General features: G+C 36.9%; 1 protein-coding gene across 1 annotated transcript in view; it reads left to right on the top strand.

Moving 5' to 3' along the window:
• Window positions 1-21682, top strand: part of lrmda (leucine rich melanocyte differentiation associated) — a 540515-nt gene that overhangs the window by 501998 nt on the left and 16835 nt on the right. The window lies entirely within an intron of this gene.

Genomic DNA, 21682 nt, shown 5'->3' with positions numbered 1-21682 from the left:
TTATATATTGTACATATATTCTAATATCCTGATGCCTAAACTCACATATATTTAATTGAATGTCTAATTCTAAATATGTAATTGTAATTTTTCAATTACATTTATTTTACTTTTTATTTAGACAAAGTAGTACAGTCACCAGCCATTTATTAGGTTTTAATACCTGTATTATTATTATTAATATTATTATTATTATTATTATTATTATTATTATTATTAGCCAGTAGGAGAGGTGGAGGCATCGCTGCCCTGTTTAAAGATGTCTATGAGTGTAAACAAGTGTCATTTGGTGACTATTTGTCTTTTGAATATCTGAGTATAGCACTAAAAGGTGCTCCACGTATCTTACTGATCATTATCTACAGACCTCCAAAATATTCTCCAACTTTTATTGATGATTTTACAGAGCTGTTATCAATAGTAACATATGAATTTGGCTATTTTACCATTGCTGGGGATTTTAATATTCACATTTATAATCCAGAAATCAATGCTGTAAAAGAACTTTTGACTGTTTTGAACACTTTTGATCTGACTTAACATGTTCAAGGACCCACTCACAATCGTGGAGAGATCTGCTTTGTCAGAAAGAGATGCATAAATGAGAACACTAATGAGCAGTTTATGAAGGCCATACGCTAGCACCAAGTATATCTGCAGACTCTGTTGATTCTTTTCTTGATTTGTTTAACTAGTTAAGAATGTCATAGATGACATTGCTCCTGTTAAAGCCAAGAAGATGACTAGCAGGCAAAAGGGATCTTGGACAAGGTCACCAAGGGTACAAATGATGAAAAGACAGTGCAGAATAGCTGAGCCTATGTGGAGAAAGACGAAACTAGTAGTCCATTATCATAACTATAAAGACAGTCTTCGTGCTTTTAATATGGAACTAAGCACTGCTAGGCAGACTTTCTTTTCAAGCCTTATAAACAGCAACGTAAATAATGCTCGTAAACTCTTTGCAACGATAGAGAGATTCACAACACCCCCCCCCCCCCCCACCCCTTATAGCGCCCTTATAAAGATAATCAATCATATTCGCCTAAATACAGATTATGGAAAACTAACTGTGCTGGTACTGCTCGATCTCAGTGCCGCATTTGACACTGTCGATCACAGCATACTTCTGGATTGGCTGGAAAACTGGGTTGGGCTGTCTGGGACGGTCCTCAAATGGTTCAGATCTTACCTTGAAGGGAGAGGTTACCATGACAGTATAGGTGATCATAGGTCAAGGTGGACACCCATGACATGTGGAGTCCCACAAGCCTCAATTCTGGCACCTCTCCTGTTCAACCTTTATATGCTCCCTCTTAGCCAAATAATGAGAAAAAAAACAAATCTCCTACCGCAACTATGCTGATGACACTCAGATCTACTTAGCCTTACTGCTTAATGACTACAGCCCCATTGACACCCTCTGCCAATGCATTGATGAAATTAACAATTGGATGTGCCAAAACTTTCTTCAGTTAAACAAAGAGAAAACTGAAGTCATTGCGTTTGAGAACAGACATGAGGTTCTCAAGGTGAATGCGTACCTTGGAACTAAAGGTCAAACAACAAAAAATAAGGTCAAGAATCTTGGTGTGACTCTAGAGTCAGATCTGAGTTTCAATAGTCATGTCAAACCAGTCAGTAAATCAGCATACTATCATCTCAAAAACATTGCAAGAATTAGATGCTTTGTTTCCAGTGAAGACTTATTTACAGTGAAGAGCATTATTTACGTTGCTGTTCTATAGCACTTGTTCACTGCTGCTCTTATAGTTGTGTAAATTGCTTCCTTGTCCTCATTTGTAAGTCGCTTTGGATAAAAGCGTCTGCTAAATGACTAAATGTAAATGTAAATGTGACTTAGAGAAACTTGTTCATGCTTTTATCAGCAGCAGGGTGGATTACTGTAATGGCCTCCTCACTGCCCTTCCCAAAAAGACAGTCAGACAGTTACAGCTTATCCAGAACGCTGCAGCCAGAATTCTGACCAGAACCAGAAAATCAGAGAACATCACAGCTGTCCTCAGGTCTTTACACTGGCTCCCAGTTACATTCAGAATAGATTTTAAAGTATTATTACTCGTCTATAAATCACTAAATGGCCTAGGACCTCAATACATTACAGATATGCTCACTGAATACAAACCTAACAGATCACTCAGATCTTTAGGATCATATAAACTAGAAATTCCAATAGTTCAGTCAAAGCAGGGTGAATCGGCTTTCAGCTACTACGCCCTTCGCTGCTGGAATCAGCTTCCAGAAATGATCAAATGTGCTCCAACATTAGGCACATTCAAATCAAGACGGAAAACACATCTGTTTAGCTGTGCCTTTACTGAATGAGCACTGTGCTACGTCCGACAGATCACACTATTATATATATATATATATATATATATATATATATATATATGTATAAATCTGGCAGCATGTCAGCAACTCATTTAGGCATGTTGATGTGGTAAAGACAATCTTGACATGCATGGAAGGATCTTTAAAATTCTAGTGCCAGAAATCAGAGGTGGATAACCAGATTAGTTAAAAGAAAAACAACAGTAACTCAAATAATCACAACTGAGGTCCTCAGAATAACACACAATAACTTTGAAGCAGATGAGATACAGCATCAAAAACTGACTTCAGGCGCTCCTGTACAGATACTGTACAAACAGAAAATTCAGGCTAAATTTACATGAACTAACCAAAATTGAGAATTTTTTTTTTTGGTCTGATGAGTCTAAATTGACATTCATATGTGGGGTAATTTAGTGTAAATAATATGAAAGCATGGATCCATTATGCCTCGTATCAACAGTTAGTACCATGCTGTGTATTAATAGTACATAGTATCAGGCTGCTGGTAGTGTAATGGCGTGTAGGTTATTTTGTTAGCACACTTTGTTTGCTTTAGTATCAGCTGAGCATAGCATTATTGCTACCCATGGCCATCCTATTTTGTTTACCATAGTTTATCCATCTTATGGCTACTTCCAGCAGGATAATGCAATCTTAAATAACATCTTGTTTCTTGAACATGACACTTTCATGTTCAGTAGCCAATGGACCTGCAAAATTGCCAGATCCCAAAAGATTTGCATCATGAATGTGCAGCTTCTTAATCTCCAGTAACTGTCCCTTGTATCAGTATGTTTCAAAAACTCTGAGGAATGTTTCCAGCACCTGAATCTAAGCCATGAAGAATTAGGGTGATCTGAAAGCATAAAAAGGTCCAATCTGGCAAGGTGTACTAAGATTGTTAGTAAAATTAGATTGTTCTCTCAAAAATGAAAATTTTGTTATTAATAATTAATCACCCTCATGTGGTTCCAAAGCTCTGAGACCTTAGTTTATATTTGGAACACAAATTAAGATATTTTTAATGAAATCTGAGAGTCCCCTTATCCCCTAGAGACAGCAATGGTACCAGCTCATTCTAAGTTTAGAAAGGTACCAAAAAACATTATCAAAGCAGACCATATGTCTTCAGTTCTTCAACTGGAATATTATGAACCTATGAGAATATTGTGTGCACATAAATCAAAAGTAGGAACTTTATTTAACAGTTTCTTCTCCTCAGTGTCAGTTTAGTGGGCACATTCATAAGAGTGCTGTGCACTAAAGTATACCCTGGATGCCCATGTGCAGTCAGCAGTGCAACACGCAAAAAGAGAACACTCTTATGAATGTGCACCCTATACTGACACTGAGGAGAAGAAACTGTTGAATAAAGTTTTTTTTTTGTTTTATATGCAAACAGAAGTATTCTTTTAGCTTCATATTATTGTAATTGATCTGCTGAAGCTAAATGGCCTGTTGAGGATGTGTTTTGGTATTTCTCGAAACTTTGAACATAAAATTTCTTATTTTGTGTTCCGAAGATAATTGAAGGTCTCAAAGATTTAGAATGAGATAAGGGCTAGTAATTATTAACAGAATGTTTATTTTTGTGGGAACTAAGCTGCATCCTTATACTGGTGCATTATTGTATTATGATGTTTTTAGTTTTTTTTTTAAGATGCACCTTGATGATATTTTGAGCTGTGAATTTTTGGGTGACAATGCACTGTGACATTAGCAGTAATTAGATCAAATGAAAAATCGTAAAATGGTTTTCAGTGTGACTTCTGCAGGTAACCTACTACATTCATTTGTAACTTCGGTGTTGTACAATATTTTGCAGCATCAATTCACAATGGTAATAGAAGGCAAACTTCACTGGATATTATTGTGGGAGCTTAAGAGCTCGATCACACTGAATGCATTGTTTCAGTTGTGAAACACCTTTTTAAAGGTATTTTCTATTAGCAGTTAGAGTTTTGCACGCTGCTGATGTGCCTAGCATTTCCCAGGTTATTCACCTTATTCTCTGGATGAGCAAGCGCAGCCATTTGAATCTTTTTGGCTCGAGACTTCCGGTCTCAATCACTTCCATTAATTTTTAGATATTAAAAACAGCTCGTTGTGCTGCTTGATGTTGCAAACTGAAATATACTATTCTACTTTGTCTGTATAACCATGCAAACACTTGTTTGTAGAGCAAGTAGTTTGACCGTTTTCTGCCTTTATTCCTAGTCATTTCTCTCATAGGCGACTGAATCGGTAGTTCAAAAACAATTGCAAAAACCAGCGCACTTCCGCATTGAAGAATAAGGTCAATATGCAGGGTTTTAAAAAGTCTTAAAATGTCTTAAATTTCAAAAACAAAATTTTAGGCCTTAAAAAGTCTTAAATTTGCTGAACTAATGTCTTGTAGGTCTTAAATCATTTTAAATGTGTCTTAATTTTCCAATGTCCACGTAAAGCTACCCAATCATGCCAACAGTTACATCTTCATAAGACTTTGAACAAAACTCTATTTACAACTCTACTTGACTATATGGTTCCTCACAATAACATTTGTAAGTTCTCCATGCATTTATAGACCATATGTGGGGAGGACACTGACCTGGAAAGACTGTTTTACATTGTTTATTGTAGTTTTTAAAGCTTGTCAAATAAAAGTATGTATGGCTTGCTTGTTTTGACACATTATTTAAGTATTATTCAAGTAATTTGAATTTTTTTAATGGGGCAAGTAAAAATCTTTACTGTTTAGCCCTCTATAAGTCTGAAATTTAATTCATAAAGGTCTTAAAAAGTCTTAAATTTCACTTGAATTTGAAATCTGCAGAAACATTGATTTTCACAGTTATAAATGAAGTAATAAAATTTTTTACAGTAATAAAAAAAAAAAAGAATTGTTTTTCAACTCACTGTGCTATAGGTGTATATAAAAAATGTGCATCGTTCCATATTGGTGCGCACAAGCTGTGCATCTTTATTAGAAATGACGAACAAATGATGCAATATATAAAAACGACCCCTTATTACTTTGAGGCTGGCTTCTCACGTGGTGCGGGATGTCATATGAAGAGCTTGATATTGACATTTGAAAACAGCAGTTGGATCAAGAAAAATAAAGAGAGATCACAATGCATTTCTTGTACTTATTGTTCTGGATCTATCTAAAGATCGCACCATGTTGTCAACCGCTGCACTAAGGTTTCATTAGCATACCATTTCATACAAAATGTGTTGGGATTTGAGTGTGATGTGCCACGCTGAAGATCATTTGCACTTGGATACTCAGAAAGGGGCAGCAGGGCGGCACATAGTGTTAAAGGATATTTTAGCATGTCCGCTTGCATTAAGCTGTGAGATTGATCCTCTCCAGTCAGATAAAGCTCTGATCTGACTGATGCCCCTCACTGTCAGAGTGACACCAGGCTCCAGGACAAGAGCTGAGGGCCGAGACGGGCACACCCAGAGCCTGGGCCAGCAGCAGCTCCACTCAGCCCTTGTTCTTTTCCTTTCATGCCCGCTCTCTGTCAGGATGTCATGATAAATCACTGTACAACAGCGGGCTCCGCAGCCTCAGGTACCAGACCAACAGGCCTCAGACGCCATGCTGAAATGAATATAATAATGGGCTTCGGAAAAATAGCACAAGGCACTCAAATGCAGGACGAGAAGTGCGTGTGTGTGTGTGTTCTCTGCAGGGGGAAGTAGCGAGCAGACACATGTCCCACGGTGAGGCAGGTGCAGCTTGTCTCTTCTATGGCTGAGGTGGCAACAGGAGCTGTCAGATTGGTATTGATATGTGTCACTCCGGGGAGTGTCAGGCGCTTTATTTAAGACAGCAAGAAGGCCATGTGTCTGTGCGGTAATTGACGGTTGGCTTCAGGAAAGATCAGGCTATTTGTTGACCTAGCAGAGCGGTGGATGTGAGAGCTAGCATGGTGGATTGCTTTCATCCAAAATGGCTGTTTTCCCCTGCGCTTTTGGTTTTATGAGTTGGTTTGCAGTTCCAAACACTTGACATGTCACAGAAATGTGTACAATTAGAGCTATAAACAAAAACCTTGTAAATGTAATTGGATTTTAGTCTCGCTGAGATGCTTTTTGTCTCATATATTAAATGTTTTGGTTATCAGTTTATTTTATTTGTATTTATTTTTGTCATTTTATTAATATTCTCTATTAAAGGTGCAGTCTGTAAGTTTGACACCTAGTGGTTGAACTAGGTATTGCACACCTGGTTTAAAACATTCAAGCACAGGTTGCCAGATTGATGACATCAACAGAAGTGTGCCAAACTATCGAGCCTAAAGGCTGATTTCAACTGTGTTCTAAATAAAAGTAACGGCACACGATAGAAAAAATATTCTCCATATTAAAATGAGTTTTTGTTCTAACCAACCTCTGAAATTTATATTTTAGAAATGGCTTCACAGGATAACAGGATACACTGACAGTGTTTACCTCAGGTACACATGTGCTTTAATAAATGCTAATAATGTGAGTTTGAATGCCATTTTACATGACATTTATTGCCATACTACTGAAAGCAGAAGCATAGTTTACCTCAGATCTTGACAATGAAATAAACCGTTTGAAATTGAACTTTAGAACTGTGACTCAGTGTAAGCCAACACATATCAATGATTTAGCATGTATATTTAATAAGGTTAAAGAGGTTTAATATGTATTAATTTGATTATAAATTTCATGCAGTAAGTGTACTATTCTGTGCTTCTGAATTTCTGTGTTTCGTCTGGTGCGAACAGCTAAATCTAGTCCCATACCATGTTGTTATGAGACAGGGTTACAATGTAACCTGCTCACCCAATGTTTTACATTCATAATATTTAAATAATTTTCTAATTAATAACCACCTCATGTGAAACTCTAAATCTGCGTGTCATTTCGGAGACTGCTACTGTCTACCGCAGGTCACATTTTGGTCACGGATGCACACTTTGAGAGCCTTCCTGACTGAATGAATCAAATATGCAGTTTTCTCATGCTGTGTTCACACCAGACGCAAAAGAAGCGTGAAGCACGAGTGATTTACATGTTAAGTCAATGCAAAGACGCAAATAGACATCCTGCAGCGCAAAACGCGTGAATGAGCCGGCGAGAGTTGTGTTTTGCATCGAGTGTTTTGCACGAATCGCTCTAGTTCAAAAATCTGCACTTCAGCGGACATTCGTACCGCGCCAGTTATCAGGAGCTTGCTCTTGTGGGGGTGTGATTATGACATAATGCCTGTTGTTGGTGTCCCGACATGGATCCATCCTGCCCTCCATCACCAGCCTGAACCGTTGATGCAAGGCAGGATGGATCCATGTTGTTGACGCCAAATTCTTACCCAACCATCCGAATGTCGCAACAGAAATCGAGACTCATCAGACCAGCCAATGTTTTTCCAATCTTCTATTGCCCAATTTTAGATAGCCTGTGCAAATTGTAGAGAATGTTTTTATTGTTTAGAATATTTTAATTATTTAGAATAAAATAAGTAAACAATGTTTTTAAATGGTTTCCATTTTTGATAACTGTAATAACCTTATTTCAAAGCTGATCAAAAAAACTAAATTGCATTTGCACAGATTATTGTTGTTGTTGTGGCTTGTTGTTGTGGTCTCTTTGAGTGAAATGAGCACAGTGATATGTTGACATGTCCGTTCATTTCCATGGTTTGGTGGCCGTGTGCTGTTTGACATTAATTCCAAATGACATTCAGCAAGGAGCCGCACTGCTTACTGATGCATGAGGTCTATCACATCCGTCATCATTATATTTAGCATCAACACACAGCCACGTGACCTATCTGTCCAGCTGCCCACTAAACTTAATGTACTAAACCTACAGATTTCAGTCATCTGCTTCATAGCTGAGCCTACTCTGACTTTGTGAAAAGAAGCATAGAACTCCATATTTAGAGAAAGAAAGTTCTCAGAGCACATAGTTTGGATCAACCTTTTGATATTTTCAAGCATTATGCTGTATTTTGCTGTGTATATCAGCATATATGTTTTTAATATGATGTACAGTTTTGTGGTTCAATGTATATTTAAATATATATTATGTGTATATTATGTAGATTAGCCTCAGTTTCCTGTTTTTAGCTGACAGGAGTGGCACCCGGTGTGGTCTTCTGCTGCTGTAGCCCATACATGTCAAGTTAGGACGTGCTGTGCATTCAGAGATGCTCTTCTACATACCTCAGTTGTAACGAGTGGTTATTTTGAGTTACTGTTGCCTTTCTATCAGCTCAAACCAGTCTGGCGATTCTCCTCTGACCTCTGGCATCAATGAGGCATTTGCACTCACAGAACTGCCGCTCAATTTATATTTTCTCTTTTTCTGACCATTTTCTATGAACCCTGGAGATGGTTGTGCATGAAAATCCAAGTAGATCAGGAGTTTCTGAAATACTCAGACCAGCCTGTCTGGCACCAACAACCATGCCACATTTAAAGTCACTTAAATCAGCTTTCTTCCCCATTCTGATGCTTGGTTGGAACTGCAGCAGATCATCTTGACCATATCTACATGCCCAAATGGATTGAGTTGCATCCATGTGATTGGCTGATTAGAAATTTGCGTTAACGAGCAGTTGAACAAGTGTACCTAATTAAGTGGCCGATTTTAATATAGTAATATTGGAATAATTCAAAAATATAATTATAATATTAGTTTTAGCTAAGATGTTTTATATAAAGTATATTCAGATATTCAAAATATAATTTTTATTGTAATAATTCCACACATTATATGGATATCGATCACACAGCGTTTCTCACACTCTCCACTTTTTTTATGTTTGTGGTGGATAATTAATATTTACTGCGCACTGATTTAAACCCTCGTTAACTCGGGCCGACCTCCAATGTCAAAGCGATTAAAAAGTGCCGCGATCTTTCGCCAGTGATTAATTTAACACCACATTGTTATTGAATCATGTCACTCGGATTCAATTCCAAATGAGCAACTTTCCCATCAGCCTTATTAATGGGACCATTACTGAAATCAGCAAACTTTTCACATTTTATTGAGGTCTGAATGACTTATCAGCTTTTCTTTTTAATTAGAAAGCGCTGGCTAATGACAACTACAGTCAGTCAGCCTCAGAAAATGTTCATTCCGTAATACTTTATTCTTATCGAATCGCGCTTAACGTCCTTGACACAAATGGTTATTAAATCATAATGACTAATCAGGTCATTTGAAGATGCTGCAGTGGTTAATTAGCGTCGTAGAATCTTCACGTCGTGACCATCGAGAGCCTTTCACTGTTCAATATCGTCAGCAGAAGCAAACTGACATGTACTTGTGTTAAGCGCCGAAGCCATTCCTCGCCCTGACACAAACAGTAGAGCAAATTCAGTCGCCGAACGGCTGTTAGCAGGCGTGCAAGTCTCCTCCTGATAGACCATGAGTTGTTCCAAGGAGATTACGGCTTTGTAAACTGCCGGAGCACCCAACCTCAAATGACTTCCCCTTATCTCCAGAGCCCAGAGCCACTGTGAGCCTCGCGCGCACTTGCTCTATGTAGAATAAATGTCATTGAAATTAATTTCACCAGGCTTGAATTAGGCTGCTGCTATAATCTCTTTCTTCAGTCAAAATTTATGTCCTCCAGAATTCAATTTCCTCTTCAACTTCATAAGTTGGGGAGTACGAAGAATGATAGGCCCTTATCAGGTGAGCCGTTTGAGGACTTCATTAATGAATGCTGCCGCTTTCAATTCATAATATTTGATTGTGGTAATCTCGGGAGGGCCTTGTTCTTTCCCAACGCTCTGTCCTCTTGGAAGTGGATGAGTAGAGGTTAACGCCGTTGAACGGACAGCCAATAAAACTGCGTAATGGTTGTTTTTCCAGGGTGGAATCCAGTACAGTCAAGAGCTTTGGTTATGTGGAAAAAAATCTAACGCATAATATAATGTGCCATTCAACAAAATATCAAGATTTCATTTAATCTTATTCTGTTTTATTTATAATTTTACTGAGCGATTTGACAGACATTTCATATCAGGAAATAAGTCATCTCATATCCTGATGTATTAAAATATAGCACCTTTATGCTGCGTTCACACCAGATGCGAATGAAGCATCAAGCGCTAGTGATTTATATGTTAAGTCAATGCAAAGACGTGAATAGAGTTCCTGCGGTGCGATTCGTGCAAATGAGGCGGTGTGAATGAGGTGATTCAGGTGAATAAAGTGGCGTGGGTTGAGCGTTTTGCGAGTTTTACACCGTTTAACATGCGTATTACTTATTTTGCGTGAATCGCTCGAGTTGGAAAATATGAACTTCAGCGGACATTCGCGTTGCAATAACCAATCAACTTTCTTTTGTAGGGGCTTGATTATGACGTAGCGCCTGTTGTTGGTGTCCTGAGGAAAAATCTTCTTGCCGACACCGGACAACAGCTCATCAAACTGGGCTCAGCTCAGTTGGAAGCAACACTGAAAGCTTCCATCATCCAGCTATAGTTTCTGGAGGAGTTGATGAACTCACAGAGATGGGTACACCTCTGAAAGGATCTAGTGGACTCAGACATGGCGCCAGATGAATATACACTGTTTTTCAGCCTTTCAAAAGCACATGAAGCACAGCTACTATCTCAATAAAATCCATGTTAGCCACTTAGCAACGAAACTAGAGGCACTGGGCAGAAAAAAGCCCTGCCCATGATGCGAATCCGTGTCTATTGTGAAGTGAATTTGACGAGCAAATTTAGCGAATTTGACGTGCGAGAAAAGCAAATAAACTCAAAATGTTCACATATCTATTTACATGTGAATAGCGCGATTTATTTGTGCGTGCCATGTCTGGTGTGAACACAGCATTAATGTAAATTCAATCGACTAATAATTTATATAGAAATATTGACCACATGGAAAGAACTTTTTTAACTTTTTTTTTTATACAATTTTTCTTTCCTCACTTTATTTTGATCTTCAAGGCAAATGTTTGATTAGGAATGTAGAAATATAAAATCTAAATGATGGAAAATATTACTGTAATCAATGTATTTTGCCACACAACAAAATAAATGATAGAGCATAATATTCATTCATTCATTTATCAGGGGTTGCCACAGCGGAATGAACCGCCAACTTATCCAGCATGTGTTTTATACAGCGGATGTCTTTACAGCTGCAACCTAGTACTGGGAAACATCCACACACACACACTCATTCTCACGCTCATACACTACGGCCAATTTAGTTTAATCAATTCACCTGTACCGCATGTGTTTGGTCTGTGGGGGAAACCGGAGCACCCAGAGGAAACCCATGCTAACATGGGGAAAACATGCAAACTCCACACAGAAATGCCAGCTGACCCAGCCAGGACTCAAACCAGCAACCTTCTTGCTGTAAAGCGACAGTGCTAACCACTGAGCCACCGTGTCGCAGAGAATAATATAATAGCTTATTTTGTCATTATGATATAAAGTATATCAATATATTGTACTGCCCTATACATAAACATGCATTTTCCATGTAAATAAAGTCTTTAAGGGAAAAAAGTGTGGTTTATCTCCTCAAAAAAAAAAACTATCTTTTGTTTCATTTTGTCAAATCACATACAGGCAATAGCTTCCGTTATGTGAAAGACCTGTAGCATATAATATTATGGGCGATTCAACAAAGTATCAAGATTATGTTTTGCTTGGTTGGAAAAAAAAAGTCATGTGGCAAATGAAGCTGGTATTGATCGAGGCTTTTGAGGCATGAACTTGGTGCTTTCTCCTGACAGGCCCTCTAGAGCAGATCTCTCAAGCTTTTCTCATTGCCAGACCTCAGCCATGCTTGACTATCATCTTTATATTTGTTGCTCTAGGCTGGATTGACTTAAAGAGCTCTATTTCAGGCTATTCACGAATGTTAGAATATGGTTTTGATCCTGCCAAGAATATATCCATTATTTTAGTCAAATATCAAAACTCAAGGGTAAAAAAGTGTGTATGTGTGCATGTATTGCATAACCTCTTTTAGGAGATTTACACTGATACGTTTTAGTTTTAAAACGCATAAGTTTTGCTACGGTTACGCCTTCCAACCACACTACCCTGGAGTTTTCGAGCCTTGAAAACGAAGCATTTGGGAAATGCTGAAGAGGCCGTTATGGTTTTAAAATGCTGCTCCATGTCAGTGTGGATGAGGGAAAACAGAAACATCTGAAAACGGAGGCGTGATTGGGGCTTAGAGTTCAGTCTTGCACCTTTTCCTTAACTTTGATATGGAAAACAATTGCCACGTTAGGCTTCTTTATAACCTCATTCACATCACCCTGGCTATGTTTTAATAAAATAAAAACATGATATGAGGGACTGCCTCTTTTCATTTAGATATTAACAATTTAACAGACACCAAACTTGTTAAGGCTTCATAGCTACATATTTACATATAATGGTCATCTTCACTATATGCATAACAAAACAGAGCCTATGACATAGCGGCCTCCTTTCATTTTCAGTGAAAAATATGAAACATACCCTTTCTTTTACTTAATATCAGTTTTAATAATAAATAATCGCCATTATAAAAGTAAAGCATACAATAAGTGTATACAATATAGGAAATAAAGGCAAGCAATCAGTCAATCTGCAGAATCTGTCTGCGCCGAACACGCAGTATTCTTAAGGACACCTCTCACCCTGCTCACAGACTGTTTTCTCTCCTGCCTTCCGGCAGGCGCTTCAGGCTCCCCCGGACAAAAACCAGCAGACTGAGGAACAGCTTTTTCCCCAGAGCTGTCTCCCTTTTGAACTCTGCCCCTCACTGACTCTTTTGCCCCCCCCAATACACCCCCCACACTCCTCTAACTTATACCCCTCACTGCACTCATCATCATTTAACATTTGCAGATTTAAATATTTGCACATATTCATTGCACTAATTCATTTATTTGAACTATACATACCCACTGCACATGGACATTTGTAATTATGTTTATCTATCTGCACACTTCTTATTATTAATAGCATCCTGTACATATATTTATTTATTGTAAATCTCTGTTCATAGCTAATACAACCTGTATATAATCTTCATAGTACATCCATCTGTAAATATTACCATAGTTTTTCTATAACTGCACTTTATAACGTATGCCTGTATCCTGCACTTTCTGCTATTGCATTGCTGGTTAGACCAAAACTGCATTTCGTTACCTTGTTCTTGTACATGTGTAATGACAATAAAGTTGAATCTAATCTAATCAGTGTACGTGGTTACACTAATATATTAACTTATCTTTGCGCTCAGCCAAAACACGTTACCTCACAACAAGTATTAGATTCAAAAGTCTGACTGGTTAGATATAGACTAGATTGATTAAATATCACATTTAAAAATAGTGAGATGAAATCCCGCAAAAGATCCTTGATGAACTGTCCCAAAGTGTGCTGCTCTCATCTGGTAAGTGTGCTCAAAGCACCTGCTGATGTGCGTTCTCAGCGGTGTAGTGTGGATGGAGAACTTTCTCAGAAACACTAGGTGAAACGTCAGTGTGGACGTGGATGGTTTTCATTCGTATTAGTGTAAACAGGACCTTAATTGAATGTTTGCCTAATGTATTAAAGGACTGAAAAATTAAAGGACTTTTAATCATGAAAAAAGTCACAAATGTCCTAAAATACATTTTTATTTTATTTTATTTACAAACAAACATAGAATTTTATTTTGCATATAGAAAAAAATATTTGCCAAAAAGCCTCATTTAGGTGCATCAAATGAGTGGTTTACCCAAAAATAAAACCAATCTCTCATCCAAATTTTACTAAATAAAAAAGTAATATATTTCCTTTGTTTGGTTTGTTGAAATATGACCAGGATATTGTTTAACAACCCTTTTGCATTTCACTCAAACCTCTAATGAACTTCTGGTTAAATCTGAACAAAGTAATTTCCTATAGCTTCAGGGCTTTTGCTAAATGAATATAAAAACTCACATTTTTGTTCTAATAACTCTGCTAATATATCACTTCACTTCCTCATTAGCATGAGTCACTCTGACAGATCGGTGGATGCTAAAGACAGAGAGGACAAAGAGTCTTTGCTTAGAAATGGTTCTATAGTCACAAAACAAATAGCTAAATAATAAAGTGGAAATACAGTCAGAAAGGCCATTCTTTTATTTTGACACAATACTGTATATATATGCAAGAATCCAGCCTTCTGGTGATGTTTATAAAGAAGTCTATCTCAGCAGTATTATAAGTCTTCAATCACACTAACTGAAATTGTCAGAACAAAACAGGTAAAGCACGTATACAGAGTTTTATGGTTTACAACAGATGTTCTCATCACTGTGTGGAAAGACAGAAAATTAAAAGTGTTGAAAATCTATTTTGGAACTAACATGTCATGCTATGGTTTTGTTAAATTATGGTGCATATACTGTAAGTTAAAAGCTGTTATAAAATACTAGCGCTAACTGCATCTTCAGCAATAATACTAAGATCTAAAACATCCTGTGGGGATTAAAATTATTATATAAATCTGGTTATTACAGGACTATTTCAAAGTTTCCTCATTTTGTTTGCGAGTTCTTGTGCTATAGTTTTACATGCATCCAAAAAACACTTTCATATTCCTAAAAATTGAATTTTCACTAGCACAATTTTATTTATTTATTTATTTATTTTATTTTATTTATTTATTTTTTTTTGAGTGAACATTCTCATTCACTTATCGTAAGTTCTCAGTTCTCTCACCATAAACAACAAAGTTATAGATACAATGAGTAGGGCTGAGAAAATAAAATGTTGCATTGAAAATCAGTGTCAATTGAGATTCTCAGAATGTCACGGTTGGTGGGTGGAGAAAGGAACGAGGACTCAAATGCAGATTAAAAAATGGGTTTATTTATTATAAAATAAAACAAAATGCAACAAAAACTAACCAGAGGGGGGAAACATAACTAAAACACAAATAAACAAACAAACTGGACTGAACTGTGCAGGCTGGCTGGGATCAGGGCTAGAACAAGATTAGACTGGATAAAAGTGTGGCAAACTGGCACAGCAGACAAGAGGAGACTATAAAGAGAAAGAATTAACAAACTGAACTGAATAAACTAATAATAGGTTAACAAGGAGGGTGGGACTAGTAAATAGACAGGAGAGCACATGACACAAACACAACACAAGCCATGTGCCCATGAAATAACAGGACTAGGACAGGCAGCCAATGAGAGAACACATTAACCGCATGTTTACATAAAACACAATACTAAAGAACGCAGCGCATGTAAACATGAACCACGTGCTAAGCACTACACCACGTAAGACATGAGTACACGATAAATAAAAACACGTACCATGCAACGTGCATGTTCTATCCCAGTGCCAACTGAAACCAACTAGACTGTGACGCTGTAACGAAGACAAAACATAATAGACAAGACAGGACCAGTGTCTGGACCAAAATAAGAATTAACAAAAACGAAGGGGCAGAATCCTGACACAGAATGCATTGTGATTCTCTCTGAACTGACTCTGAGGGCCGTGCCACATTTTAATAATTTGTAAACATTGTTTTCTATGAGAATGTGCATATCGGTGCTGCCATTCAGCGTCTGAATGCATTGCTTAGCAACGTATAGAAAACAATATAAAGTAGGGCCATGGCGCTGAATGTACAAGCTCTCTTCTCTGTGGTTTACTTTTCAGGTGTATTCAGTAGTAGCATTTAGGGCACTGAATGAGCAAATATAAAAATAATTGTTCTGTTGTTTTATTAATATATTGGGGAATAGTTAGTCCCCAAAATAAAACTTGAAAGCGACAATGTTTAGTTTGTTAATCTGCAATAACCTTATGTGCTTACTGTTGACGTCAGTATTATTAAACCCCCTGAATTATTAGCCCCCCTGTTTATTTTTTTCCCTCAATTTCTGTTTAACAGAGAGAAGATTTTTTTCAACACATTTCTAAATATAATAGTTTTAATAACTCATTTCGAATAACTGATTTATTTTATCTTTGCCATGATGACAGTAAATAATATTTTACTAGATATTTTTCAAGACCCTTCTATACAGCTTAAAGTGACATTTAAATGCTTGACTAGGTTAATTAGGTTAACAAGGCAGGTTAGGGTAATTAGGCAAGTTATTATATAATGATAATTTGTTCTGTAGAATATCGAAAAAATATATAGCTAATAAGGGGCTAATAATTTTGACCTTAAAATGTTTTTTTTTTAAATTAAAACCTGCTTTTATTCTAGCTGAAATAAAACAAGACTTTCTTCAGAAGAAAAAATATTATCAGACATACTGTGAAAATTTCCTTGCTCTGTTAAACATAATTTGGGAAATATTTAAAAAAGAAAAAAAACTTCAAAGGGAATAATAAGGTTTTAATAATTCTGATTTCTACTGTATAAAATATTTCAAGTCTGAATAGGCTAAAACACAACATATACCATGAGTATGTAAAGTATTCAGACTCCCTTAAATTTTGTTCTGTCAGGTTGGATGGTAAATGTTTGTGGACAGCCATTTTTAGGTCTCTCCAGAGATGCTCAATTAGGTTTAAGTCAGGGCTCTAGCTGTCACAGAGTTGTTATGAATATATATGCTGTGTTTTAGCCCAATCATACGTGAAAGATAGCCTAGTCCTGCAGTGAGCCACTATTCATGAATTTTGTAGTGTCCACACATATAACGCGTGTACAGGTGTACACACTCAAAAAAAGGTGTGCACAGCATGTAGACGAAATGTTAAACCAGAAAGGCTTTCAAGCACATACAACTAATGTATATTTGTCATTATGAATAAGTGCAGTGTCCCCTCAGTGTAACACTACCGCTGAGTTAATATTTGATGTGAATAGTTGAAGTTGAATTATTAGCCCCCCTTTGATTTTTTTTTTCCTTCTTTTTTAATACTTCCCAAATTATGTTTAGCAGAGCAAGGAAATTCACAGTATGTCTGATAATATTTTTTCTTCTGGTGAAAGTTTTATTTGTTTTATTTCGGCTAGAATAAAAGCAGTTTTAATTTTTTTAAAAACCATTTTAAGGTCAAAATTATTAGCCCCTTTAAGCTATATATTTGTTCGATTGTCTACAGAACAAACCATCGTTATACAAAAACAGGGGGGCTAATAATTCTGACTTCAACTGTATATGTCATATTGTAAAGTCTATTGAGAAAGGGCGCCAGAATTGCATGGGATACAATGTTTGTAATTGAATGATTTTTTTTTTAGAAGCAGATGTTGGACACATTTCAGTCATATACAGTCAAAAGTTGTCATTTCGCACACACATAATGTGAACTAACTAAAGCATTCAAGTGCAGCTCAGAGTCAAAATGGATTTTGAGAGTATTCGTTGAAACAAGACAGTAACTCATTTTTTATTTGTAAATTTTTGTAGCCCCTTTATATTCATAAATTAATTTATTCACATTTATATGAAAAAGCATAAAAAGAGCACTTTCACTTTCTAAACCAGAGATGCCCAAACTAGGGCCCGCAGGCCAAAGTTGGGTCATGGTGATCTTTGATTTAGGCCACTAACCAATGGCAGACAAAGGATAGGAAAGGTTGGGGCGAATCCCTCAAACAGAGATCGTCATTTCTAAATTTACATAGCCTTTTGTTTGTTTGTTAAATTGTGGAGCTACAAAAAAAAAGCCTACTTTAATGTAATACGGTTTGGTATATTTGGCTTCGGCCCTCCACCCTCAATAAAGTTTGGTTTTTGGCCCTTCATCAGAAAAAGTATGGACACCCATAATTCTAAAGCAACCAAACAAACCAAAAGCCATTCTCTACAATGAGTCAGTCAATGAAGACTTTTAAAATGCTAAATAAGAAAGCATAGACCATGTACAGAGCATGTTTGTTTATCACCTCATCTCACTCGACAGTAAAGCTACACAAGCAAACACGAAAAGTAGCTCATTACTGGAAAAGCAAACTGTAAACAGCTGAACCACTGTCACACCACTGAAAATGATAGTTAGCTCATTGCTACCTTTAGTTATCTGCTCTCCAACACTGGCTATTATTATGCTTATTACCGCACATGAAGCTGCGAATAGGTCAAATAAACAAACCAGACCATGTTTGCTCTCAGCTGCTAAAAAAAAGCACATTCATATTTAAGATAATAAAATGTGTGCAACATACGGTATGATGATAAAGCATAGGAAAGTGGCTCAACAAATTAATTGGAAGATTATATCAGCATCTCTGTTCTAAAATGATTATACTAGTAGTGTTCTTACAAGCCACTGTCATGGAGGAAGCATTAGTTTCATTAGGAATGCTGGTTCAATTATGTGTTTTTGGCCTTGGTAGCGTTTTTAGCTGCTTTCTCTTTCCCAGAGCCACCGGTCTTATTTGTATGCGGTGCAATTTTCAGTTCCCATTCCCAAGCCTGAGCTGGAGTGAAAAATGGCCTGCATTTTCTTGATAGCCCATGTGGATGTGGGGTATAAATGGCTAATGAATTACAGATGAACATTGACGCAAATTAATCTTCCTGATGTCCCTGGGTTATATGGCAACCATTTAAAAGTTTAATCAATACGCTAAAGTTGAAAACATGCAGGCGCTGCAGTTGTTTGGCCGTAATAAACATCAGTGGGGAATGGGGAGGCTTGCATCCAGTGCATGCATCATAATGACAGGTATTTATGTTTAATGGACTAAATATTTTTTATTGCATGAGAACAAATGTCAGTTTAACTGGGTAAGTCATGAATTTAGCTTCCCTCGGTTGCTCCCAACAGATGATTGACATTCTTAAAGACACACTCAAGACTTCTGCTTTGTGCAGAAGCTCCCACATTTTAGCAGATGCAGTGCTTGAGCTTTTTTTTCCCAAAGTACAGACGCTAAACTGTTTTAAAAACTCAATCGCATTTTTCCCTATGCAACGACAACAAGCTCCTTTCTTTTGATCCCTCTCATTCTTGACCCATACTTCAGTGAGATGTCTATGTCTCTCAAGTTTTTCTCCTGTCTTCGCTGATGAAAAGCAGTCTCTCATCTTTTCAGTGCCACACATCTGTGTCTTTCAGGAGTGGTCAGCCGTTTGTGGTTCATCACAGGCTTTGGGCTTTACGCCAGTCCACTTAAGCTGCATATGGCTCCATTTGAACTGAGGCCCAGTACACCATCACAACTTCAGCCTCCCTTTTGATTGAATAAGTGACATTATCCAGGGTACTAATTTAATATCCTCCAACGTTCTCTTCTTTCTTTCTTTTTCTCTGGACGTCGAGCCTCTCGCTCCGAGCGGAGGCAGGGGAACGCAGCTGCTCTTTGACAGCGCATGTGGATATTCATCTCTGCTAGTTGCTCATATTTATTATCTGTGTCTTTGACCTCTAAGTGAATGCAGTAACATGCAGAGCGTTGCCTTCAGGATGTCATTAAAACTGTCTTCTGGCAGGCCAGCAGTAGTTTCTTATTTTTGTTAACAGACGTGGCTGTAAAAATCATATAAAATACAGCTTGGACTTTATAGCAGTTGTCTCCGAAAGAGCTCTAAAGATCTGTGGACAAATTCAGTGATCCGTGACACTTAATGTAATGAATTATCATTAACATCACCACATTTTCCACACAAGTCTTTAAAAGGAGCTACAGTATTTACATGTCAAGTGGAGTTTTGAGACCTTTCTTTGTTGGATGCTTTTAAAAGTTATGACCCTGGAGCACAAAATTATTTATAAATGTAATTAGGGATTTTATAAAATATATTCATGGCATATGATATATTTTAATCATTCTAAAGGTATATTCTAAATATTCTAATTAGGGTTGGGAGCTTTAAGGTGATTTTCATGCACATTTTGTCAGTAAAGCTGGTTCTATTTCCTCTTGCATTTGCGTTCGGAGTTTACACATAGTCATAGTTCACTGTAAGCTATGCAACAATCTGTTTTAAAAGAGTTCTATTTAATCGATAATGATTGATAATGACATTAATATAATAATTTTGCAATAATGACAGCTTTTTTTTTTATCTTCTCGATGAACTATAGTGGTTCGAACTATAGTAATGCTAAAGGACTAAAAAGGTTATCAGTATGGTGGTGTAAATCTGTACATTTATAGTCAAAACCACCTACAATCTTATACCAAACGGAAAATAAGTGCAGTGAGCTATTGCTGTTAGGTAAATAGCAAAATAGAAGTTTGGCCAGAGGAGAAGTGGTTGTGCCCAACAGAGCCTGGTTTCTCTAGAGGTTTTTTCTTTATTTCACTTCATCAATTGGTAAAGTTTGTTCCTCGCCACTGTCTTGCTTGGTTTAGGACCTGTGGAGCTGCGCATCAATGAATTTGCTCTTCAGTGTTTGGACTTTCAGCAGTTAAATTTAAACCACACTGAACTAAACTGAACTTCAACTCTGAAAACTGGACTAACACAGTTTCAATTTACTAGAACTTCTATGTTAAGCTGCTTTGACACAATCTACATTGTAAAAGCGCTATAGAAATAAGCATAAATTGAGTTGAATTGAAAATACAGTATATTGTATTGCAATAAGGAGCAATTAAGTGTTAAGGTTAAATCAAAAGTAATTCATAAAATACTTGAAAGTGAAATTATATATTTATTTAGTTTGAATTAATTACAAAATAGTGTAAAATTATATACAAAAAAACTAAATTAGTATAATATTAATTGTACTTTTACTCATTCTGTAGCAAAGTTTATACGCAGATATAAACAAAACGTATTAAAATTGTTGAAACATACACGTTTATTTCTATAAAAAGAAAATAAATAATGTAGCACAACATAAATGTAAACTTTGCAATCCACAGTTACTCCAAACAAACCCAGTATGATGTGTGTACATCAAAGTTTTCCTCTTACTATTAGCATGTTTTGAAGGCTTAGAACTTTGATGAGTCTCTTCCAAGACCTGAATGAATTATGAGAGTTAATGTTTTGACAACAGCATAATAAGTTTTCTTTTCTCTTTTCTCATGGCCAACCAAAAAAGAAAACAAGACTCTCAGTGAAGTTTATTGTAGCTGCAGCAGTGATTTCCAGGACAGAGCAAATCTTCCACTGAAGCACATATCCTGTTATTTTAGCAGCTACAAATAGCTAGAGCAGCTGAATTTCACTCAGGCCCTTGGATGCATTGCAGTGTAAATTTGACAAGTAATGCATTACCTGAGAAAACATAACCTGATTACGCGTTAGCCCCTACAGCTGTAGGTCAGAGGCGGTTGTTGTAAGGGCCGATAATGAGGACTCCATCAGCGGATGTTGCAGGCAGCAGACTGATAAAGGGGCTCAGGCAGATATATTGAGGCTCATATAATAGCACAAGCTCATAGCTGCAGCTGCTCA

The sequence above is a fragment of the Danio aesculapii genome, chromosome 13 (genome assembly GCF_903798145.1).
Source record: "Danio aesculapii chromosome 13, fDanAes4.1, whole genome shotgun sequence".
NCBI lineage: Eukaryota > Metazoa > Chordata > Actinopteri > Cypriniformes > Danionidae > Danio > Danio aesculapii.
This window is presented reverse-complemented; position numbering and strand designations above follow the sequence as displayed.